The sequence below is a fragment of the Nicotiana tomentosiformis genome, chromosome 1 (genome assembly GCF_000390325.3).
Source record: "Nicotiana tomentosiformis chromosome 1, ASM39032v3, whole genome shotgun sequence".
Taxonomy (NCBI): Eukaryota; Viridiplantae; Streptophyta; class Magnoliopsida; order Solanales; family Solanaceae; genus Nicotiana; species Nicotiana tomentosiformis.
The window spans coordinates 60,044,034-60,054,361 of NC_090812.1; the positions used below are offsets into that span (position 1 = coordinate 60,044,034).

General features: G+C 37.2%; 1 long non-coding RNA gene across 2 annotated transcripts; it reads right to left on the bottom strand.

Moving 5' to 3' along the window:
* Positions 1–318: 318 nt before the first annotated feature.
* On the bottom strand, positions 319–7,403 carry LOC104105758 (uncharacterized). Of its 2 annotated transcripts, XR_001971106.3 has the most exons (7): positions 7,205–7,403; positions 5,934–5,995; positions 3,974–4,041; positions 2,847–2,913; positions 1,374–2,431; positions 975–1,042; positions 319–600 (listed from the first exon to the last, which is right to left on the bottom strand). It is a non-coding gene; the product is annotated as an uncharacterized lncRNA (long non-coding RNA). The 2 variants fall into 2 exon arrangements; XR_011415130.1 differs by lacking the exon at positions 3,974–4,041.
* Between the last annotated feature and the right edge of the window lie 2,925 nt (positions 7,404–10,328).

The following is a 10,328-nucleotide window of genomic DNA, read 5'->3' on the forward strand; positions in this document are numbered from 1 at the left end:
GAAATCTTTGACCATATTGAGAAAGATTTAGGCATCAATAAAGTTTGGACATGTTAGTTTTTTTGGTTTCTCACCGAATATTCGGTATACGTATTAAAATCCGATTAAATTCAATTTTGGGCCGAAAAGTGTTAGATTGAGGATAAAATTATCATGACCCAATTTAGGATCATGGCCGGCGCTTAGGAGCAAGTACTCCCAAGTAAGCCTCAATGCTATTTTACAGAAAATCGGACGCAGTTTTTCCTATTTTAGGACTGTCCAAAAATAAACATGTCTTAGAAATTAACAACACAACCAACCAATATCCACCAAACAAGTTATAATCTTCATCAACGAAGTACTCCTAACACAATAATACTAACTCCATCTCCAAAAATACGATCGAAAAAGTCTAATACGAGTCACAAGTCTATATCAATAAAAGAATACACGTGATACTCATAAAAATGACTATGGAGTGCCTCTAAGAGTATCAAGAAAGAGACTATAACACATAAATAACAATCCTTTCCCACGCGAATAAATGCAAGGCTCACCAGAAACTGTCAACTCGTGTACTCTAATTAACGGAATACTCGCATGCGCCTATTGCTGCCTCTGTAAAAATAATAGCAGGGAGTGAGTCGCTAGCTCAGTGAGTAATAACACTTAACCACAACTGTTTTTAATTAGGGACAAGTCAGAAAACATGCTAGTATATTATATAGAAAATATCTTAAGAATGTCATTTGAGAAACAATAAATAATAATCAGTCTCATCATGTATTTCCTGTAACATAAATCAATTTAACAATTCGGTAAGTACTGTCTCATAGCAAATCTTTATGTTTGGAGGTTTCCAAGAAAGGATCATGTAATCTATATCACTCTGTGGACTCCTTCGTAAAAGGAGTCAAATATAACTGTAGGTCACATGACATAAAATTTCGGGGTTTCATACCCTCAAGACCAGATTTAAAACTGTTACTTACCTCAAACCGCGTAATTCTTTATTCCGCTATGCCCTTGCCATGAGAATTTGTCTCCGAAAGCCTCAAATCTAGTCACAAATAATATATTTCAGTCAATAAAATTTATTGGAATTAATTCCATAAGAAATACTAATTTTCCATAAAAATCTGAATTTTAGCTCAAACATCGCATGTAGGGCCCACATCTCGGAATCCGACAAAAGTTACAAAATATAAACGCTCATTCAACCACGAGTCCAACCATATAAATTTTACTCAAATCCGATATCAATTCGACCCTCAAATCTCCAAATTAAACCAAGAAGGTTTTCACAATGTTTCGACTTAATTTACCAACTAAATATTAAAAACAATTATAGATTCGGGTAATTTGATCAATATTGAGTTAAGAACACTTACCCCATTATTTTTCTTGAAAACCTCCCAAAAATCGCCTCTTCCTGAGCTCCAATCCTTCAAAAATAGAAAATGGGACGAAAGTCCCATTTTCAGAACTTAAACTTTCTGTCTATACCTCTCTTCTATGCGATCGCGGACCAAGTCACGCAATCGCGAAGCACACATTTCCACTGCCATCAATGAACCTCCTAATCCTCTCCCTATCAGTGGGAACCAACCAGACTGCGTGACGAGCCAACTCAGAAAATCTCATCTCATACTGCGTCACAGATATGCCATCCTGACGTAACTACTCAAGCTGTCTGCGCAGCTCCTCTCTACGAGACTGCGGCACGAACTTCTCCAAAAATAGAACGGAGAATTCTTTCCATGTAAGTGGTACTGCACCAACTGGCCTGCGCCTCTCATAAGCTTCCCGCCATCTGAATGCAGCCCTAGAAAACGAAAAAGTAGTGAACGAGACCCCACTGGTCTCCAGAATACCCGTTGTCCGAAGCATCCGCTGACACCTATCCAGAAAGCCCTTAGCATCCTCTGACTCAGTAGCGCTAAATGGTAGAGGTCGAAGCCTCTCAAATTTCTCAAGTCTCCTCTGCTTATCATCTGCCATAACAGGAACTACCGGGGCCTGAGCAGTTGCAGCCGGCTGGGCTGGTAGTGCCCCCGGTATGTGAAGTCCCTGTACTACCTGTTCTGGAGTACGGACAACATGGGTATGAGTACCTCCCCTGGCCTGAGAAGTGACAGGTGCGGCCTGAGCCGAAACCACCTGAGCAAGACCAGTGCAAGCTGCCAATATTTGGGCCAAAGTCTCTGAAGGCCTGGAATTTCAATAGGAATAGCTGGTGCCTGAGCTAGTCCTGTCGGCTCAGCTATATCTAGAATCTTCTCCTGAGTTGGAGCAACTGGTGGTATTACAGGTGCTGGCCCAACTGTGGTACGAGCTACACCTCGACCTCTACCTCGCCCCGGCCTCTACTACGGCCCCGGCCTCTCGCGGCCCTAACTGATGGCACTCGTGGCTGGCCGTCCGATCCGGTAGTACATGTCCTCACCACCTGTGAGATAAGAGAATAACAGAAACTTAGTTTCCGGAATCAACAATTTCGCACAAAAGAATACAAGAAATTAAAATTTTTCTAAGGATTCTGCAACCTCTCAAAGATAAGTACAGACGTCTCTGTACCGATCTGCAAGACTCTACTAGACCTGCTCATGACTTGTGAGACCTTTGTCACCTAAAGCAAGCCGACAATCTCAATAAACTATAATTTTTCTTTAAGTTTGAAAATATTATATTTAAATACAATCCACAAATCCTACAAATACCGATACAACCACTCCCAAAACCTGGTGTCATTGAGTACATGAGCATCTAATATGATTACAACTCTAGAAAATACGGTCCATAATAGTCTGAGTAAACAAGGAGATAGGGAAAGAGAGGAAAGGTCTGCGAAGCACGGCAGCTACCTCAGAATCTCCGTAAAATCAGTTGTGCGAAAGAATCAACACCTGTTATGTCCGGGAACATCTGGATCTGTACACGAAGTGCAGAGTGCAGTATGAATAGAACCAACTCAGCAAGTAATAATAATAAATAAAGAACTGAAGATAGTGACGAGCTACACAGTTATAGTTCACTTTCAGTAATTCCAACAAAGAATAGACATGTTTTCAAATCCGGAAGTTTAAGTCAAATCAATTTTATACAAGTTCAAATTCATGTAATCCGGATATAAATATTTCAGAGATTTCACAACAATGATAGATAGCAACCGAGTGCAACAACAAATGCAAAACAAGTACAGCCTCTCAGACAACAGTCACTCAACTCATCACAACAGCTCAACCACTCAGCTCTCGGCCCTTAGCACTCACACTCAATGGGTAGCCGCGCTCACTGGGGGTGTACAGACTCCGGAGGGGCTCCTACAACCCAAGGGCTATAATCTGCACGGCCAACTCACGTGTTGTACGGACAACTCATGTGCCATAGTATCAATATCTGGATCCGCACGGCCAACTCACGTGCTATAGTATCAATATCTGGATCTGCACGACCAAATCACTTGTTGCACGGACAACTCACGTGTTATAATATCCCGAACGGATAACTAACGTGCTATAATATAATATCTTACAATCAGGCCCTCAGCCTCACTCAGTCACAAATCTCTACCGTCTCTCGGGCTCTCAATAATCATGAAATCAGCCCAAACAACAATGATATGATGCATCAATAATGAACAATAGACACTGAGATAAAATAAACAAGTAAACTATGACTGAGTACAAAACAAAAATTAAGCAGATAGTTCAACATGTGCATGCCCTATGTGGGTCCCAACAGTACCATCACATAGTCTAAGCATGATTTCTAACATGATTTGCAGTCAAATTTCTTCAACACATAGAGAGCATATAGCTAACAACAAGTTATTCAACTTTACAGTTTCACGAGACGGATCAAGTCACAATTCCCTCGGTGAATGCCCACACGCCCGTCACCTAGCATGTACGTCGCCTCCAAAATAATCATATGACACAAAATTCTAGGGTTTCATACTCTCAGGACCAGATTTAAAACTGTTACTTACCTCAAACCGCGTAATTATTTTTTCCGCTATTCCCTTGCCACAAAAATTGGTCTCTGAAAGCCTCGAATCTAGTCACAAATAATTCGTTTCAGTCAATAAAATTTATTGGAATTAATTCCATAAGAAAATACTAATTTTCATAAAAATCTGAAATTTAGCTCAAAAATTGCCCGTGGGGCCTACATCTCGGAACCCAACAAAAGTTATAAAATATGAACGCCCATTTAACAACGAGTCCAACCATATAAATTTTACTCAAATCCGACAAAAACTCGACCCTCAAATGTCCAAATTAAACCAAGAGGGTTTTCACAATTTTTAACTTAATTTACCAATTAAATGTTAAAAACAATCATGGATTCGATTAATTTGACCAATATTGAGTTAAGAATACTTACCCCGTTATTTTTCTTGAAAATCTCCCCAAAATCGCCTTTTTCCGAGCTCTAATCCGTCAAAAATAGAAAATTCAAAACTTAAACTTTCTGTCCAGACCTCTCTTCTATGCGATCGCGGACCAAGTCACCCGATCGCGAAGCACAAAAGAGACTGCCCCCAAATTTGGCCTTTTGCGAACATGGTTGACCCCACGCGAACGCGGAACACTGCCTCTCAAACCTACCTGAACGCGTTCAGACCCACGCGATCGCGTAGAGTAATTTCCTCCCCTCATCCACTGCTCAAATCCTTCTACGTGAACGCGACCTCATCCATGCATTCGCGAAGCATAGCTTAATACACATACGCGATCACGTTCCTTCCTATGAGACTGCATAGAACAAAAATATCCCTGCCCCAAATAAGCTTACGCGATCGCGGGTTGACCTATGCGATCGCGTATAAGGAAACCAGAGGAAGGCAGCAGCAGATATCAGCAATCTCACCAAGGCCAAAAATGATATGTTAATCCCCCTCCCCCTCACCCGAGCCCCCCGGGACCTCAACCAAATATAGCATCAAATCCTAAAATATCATATGAACTTAGTCGAACCCTCAAATCACCTCAAACAATGCTAAAACCATGAATTACACCCCAATTCAAGCCTAATAAACTTTGAAATTTCTAATTTCTATAAATGACTCCGGAACCTATCAAATCACGTCCGATTGACCTCAAATTTTGCACACAAGTCATAAATAACATAACAGAGGTATTCAAATTTTCAGAATCGAATTTCGACCCCGATATCAAAAAGTCACCCCCCTCCCCCCGCGCGTCAAACTTCCCAAAAATTTAACTTTCGGCATTTCAAGCCTAATTCCACTACGGACCTCCAAATAATTTTTCGGACACGATCTCAAGTCCAAAATCACCATACGGAGCTGTTGGAATTATCAGAATTCAAATTCGAGGTCTTTTATATATAGGTCCATATCCGGTCTATTTTTTTAACTTAAATTTTTAATTATGAGACTAAGTATCTCATTTCATTCCGAATTCCTTCCGGACCCGAACCAACTAACCCGCTAAGTCATAAAATAATTATAAAGCATAAATTGAGCAGTAAATAGGGGAATGAGGTTGTAATACTCAAAACGACCGGCCGGATCATTACAGAGATCCTTCAGAGTCTCCTTACATTTATACTCTTTCTTGTAAACAGTAAATACTTGTACAAAAGCATTTTCAAAATAATAAAGGGCATATCATTTCTTATCAAATCTTGAAATTTTATTTCGTTAACAGTAATTATGTCTGAAGTAACAGTACAGCATGTCTAATAACAGTGAGAATAATTCAAATGACTATAACATCTCAAGTAACGGTAAAACATATCTAGTAACAGTGAAAATATTTAGATTAATCGGTAAACATCTCAAGTAAAATGTTCGGTACCATATCAAGTAAAGGACTTGTCCCACATGAAATTTCAAAGCATCGGTAATACATTTATTTTCAAAATTATATATAAACCATGCAGGTTATGAAAACATAAATTGTGGTAAGATTACTACTCACAGTACTCGTGCAGGAATACCAAACACGTCACCTCGAGCACTTTGTTCAACTTCTTCAGCTACCTATTTGTAACAAAATCAATCTATGTATTAACTTCGTGAAGTACCAATATAATTGGTCTATCCCTATCATCTTTAATTAATTTTCGTGTTTTCATTCCTATGAAATAGGACAATTGATTCTCTGCTAAGCAATTTAGTAGTACTTAATTGGATAGAAACTATAGGTCTATGTTTGTTCTTATATTTTTATTTGAATCTTTTTCTCATCTAGCACTTTACATGTATTGCTAATCCGTACATTAGAGTTCTTGGTATAAACTAATATAATATATTCTTTTTCAATCTTCATGCGGAATTCATGATTGTGCTAATAAAAAGAACACCTTAAGTTTCTTGTTTATTTCCATTACAGTGAAATGCCAAACTAAATCTTAATATAGTAATTTATCTCAAATCTGATAAAGATCAATATATATACATGTTTAAGTAAAAATAATACTACTACACTATTTGTTTTTCTTTAGATATGATTCTTTTTCTACTCTAAGAAATGAGCCAAAACCAGAAAAAGACATTAATTTTTCATAATGATTCTCATAGGTATTTAATCTTTCAGTACCCAATATGATGTTCGTGAATCAGAGAACAAGAGAAAGAACATTATCAAGAACTTACCCTCCTTAAGCCGAAAGAGATCTGAGACAATAAAAGCTTCTTGCTTCTCTATTTCAATTGTTTGAGTATGCTTAGAATGTTTGTTTGATAAAAATTCTATTGCACAAAACTCTTTGTTATTTTCTATGTTTAGCATGAAATCTAAAGCTCTGTTAAAGTTTTTCCAATTTTTTATTCAATAATTTCACTCCTAAAAGATTAAGGACCCTAATCCTTTTTTTCGTTTGGTTTATTTTTCCTTATCTGATATATTAATGAACAATACAATTTTATTTTATTTTCATCACATAATGCTTTACAAATACTTATTATCCTTACACTACAGTGTTTGTTATACTTATGGAATATTTATTCATCTAATAAGACTTTCTAATTGCTATACAAAATACATGTTTTTTAAATAAAGGATAATATTGATAAAAGAAAATTACATCGTCATTACATAGTCCCTGTGGACATTAGCATTGCCAAACTTGGTGAGTTTGTTACAAACGCTATACAGAATACATTAAGTTCCCTTTTCTTGTCTTTGCCCTTAGTTGGAGAAAATAATAACTGTTCATAGGCTTAGTATAGAGAAAATTCGATTTTTACCTTGTTCTTCTCCACGTAAAGAAATCTAAGGATGCACAGGAAATCCCTTGAATAAAGAATCACGGTATTGGAGCTTCAAACTTTGAATTAACTGATTCTAAAGTTTCCTTCTCTCCTAGAAAGATTTTTTTTCTTAGCTTCTGCTTCAATCGCAACATATGTGTTGCGTTCCCTTCCCCCCAAATCCCTTTAGCTTTTGTTTTATTTTCTCCTAATGCCCTATCACTTTGCAGATGGGTTAAGGCCCGTTTACATACTCTTTTTTTTAGTTGTTATCTTCTTTTCTTTTCTTTTTTTGTAATTTACTTAACTACCCCTGTTTTTAATAAGAGGTATTACATTCTCCCTACCTTATAAAATTTAGTCCCCGAATTTAACTCAACTATGTACTTGTAGACCGAAATAAATGAGAATATTTGACTCACATGGTATCTTCCTCTTTCCATGTAGCTTCTTCAACCGTATGATTTCTCCATAAGACTTTTACAAACATAATTTCTTTTGACCTTAGCTTTCTTACTTATTTATCAACAATAGCCATCGGCTCATATCGTAAGCCAAATTCTCATCAAGTGGTATAGTTGGTGCTTCAAGCACTTGAGATGAGTCTGATATACGTTTTCTTAGCATGGAAACATGAAACACTTGATGAATAAAAAAATAACTCAGGAGGAAGTGCCAACGATAAGCCACAGCTCCCACTCGATTTAGTATCTCATACGGTCCTATAAACCTGGGGCTCAACTTGACTCTTTTCCCAAACCGCACCACACTTTTCATAGGGAAAACTCGTAGGAATACTTTTTTCCCAATTATGAACACTAAATCTCTTCTCCTCTTATCTGCATAAGATTTTTATCTGCTTTGAGCTGTGAGAATAATCTCTGCCTGATTAATTAGACCTTATCAATAGCTTCTTACAACTAAGTTAGGTCCAATAAGTTAGTCTCCCCAGCTTCAAGCCATCTGATAGGAGAACGCTATCTTCTACCATACAATGCTTCGTATAATGCCATTTGAATACTGGACTGGAAGCTAATATTGTAAGCAAATTAAGCTAAAGGTAGATAAGCCCCACTACCTCCAAACTCAAGAATGCAAGCTCTCAACATATCCTCCAAGATCTGTATAATACGTTCAGACTGCTCGTCTGTATGTGGATGAAATGCAGTACTAAGATCTACTCGTGTACGTAACGCTTCTTGAAAAGCTTTTCAAATCATGAAGTGAGTTATGATCCTCTATCAAAGATGATAGACAATATAACCCTAATGAGTCGGACAACTTTCTATCCATGTATATGTATGCATATTTTTCCTCACTGTAAGAAGTTTTGACTAGCAAAAAATGTGCTTACTTTGTAAGTCAATTTACTCTTTCCCCGCACATAATCTTACCTCTAATGATTTAGGTAATTCAGTCATATAAGGTATTATAATTCTATTGTATTTCCAATTGAGAATCTTGAGTTGTTGCAGTGGGCCTGCGAGTCGCAAGTGCTTGCCTTAACATGCTGACTGTCAAATAGTTAGAAATAAAGTTAACGAATTCTTTCATCTTTCTTTTCCAATCAATCCATTTTTCTTCTAGTCACGGTATATCTTATGGACCTGAGATGTACAGTGTATCTAGAGTTGTGAGCTTCATCACGTATAGCCTATCTCACTCATATATGTTTACTACACATAACTGATTACCTAGCCGGAGAATGCCATCACGATTAACGATCATATCCTTGCTTTTACCAACTAGGGCCTAATCTCGGTACTTGAACAATCACCCATCCTCGTATTAATTCGTTATCTCAAACTTAACTATCTTTAATAGCAATTGGGGATAACTTGGCGGGAAGATAACAATTATGTACCCATCAATATGTTAAATAGACCACATTAAGTAATATCAAGTCAACTAGGATATCTTTATTCTCAACTTGAAGACAAGATTGTTAAATATGTTTAATTAACTCAGATTCTCCCACATAGCAACAACCTGAAAGATTATTCAATACCTCACAACCCATGTTTCAATTTTTGAAACTTCATTAGAGAAATTATTTCTGTGCTAGACCTAATCTAAATATTTGAGGCCTCTGGAGCCCTTTGTTGTTTCCCATTCTTCTTTTGTCTATCTATTGTATCAATCGAGATCTCAATTTTCATGCAGTAAATACTTTTGTAACGGCACTCTCCTGGTGCTATAGTGGTGAACCCGTACTAATTTCAAGAATAGACTCTATTACACTTTTAGCGGTAAGGCTCTCATTGTGAAAAAATAGGCCTTTCATTGGCCTTGTCTGCTACTTCCGTCACTTTTCGCTGTTAGGAGACAGTTGCCTATCTAGTGGTAACATTTAATATCTTTGAACTTCTAGCTAAATTCACTTATCGGGTGATTGATCTGCGTAATACAGGAAAAGGATAACGATGTCAGATTCAATTGTTTGAGCCTAATCGCCACACACGTACAGAGGAATAAGAAAGAAAGACAAGACACATCCTACTACTCCACCACAACCTTTGTTGGTAAAGGTTATAGCCTGTTTGGCCAAGTTGAAAAAATCAGCTTATTTTGAGAAGTAATTTATTTCAAAAGTATTTTTCTCAAAAGTACTTTTGGTGAGAAGCAGTTTTGGCTAATTAATTTAAAAAATACTTTTAAGTATCAATTAGTATTTGACCAAACTTTTAAAAAGTATTTCTAAATGTATTTTTCTCAAAAATACTTATCAAAAAAGTTATCATGAGAAAAAACTACATTTTCTCATTTTCCAAAACTAGTTATGCTTTTAATGAAAAGCAAAAAATCGCATGGAGAAACTTGGACGTGTACAAGTAATACTAAAAGGTCAATGAACAATTAAACGACCCCCAAAATGGCCAAAAGCCATTGTCATGTCGACACATGTCAGTCAGCTATACGTCCCAACGACCTCAAAATTTCTATTAAGCATTTCTTCAATCAAAAGCGTTCTGAGACTCCGAGGATACCATTTTAAGCCCATTCTCTCGAGTACAGAACTGACTGTACTCGCCCTGTGCTCTCGAAAGCTGTGACCAAGTGGCAAATCTGTAAATCTATTAGGCCGTCAAAGCGGTTGAAATGATCTTTCTAGACAGGTGTC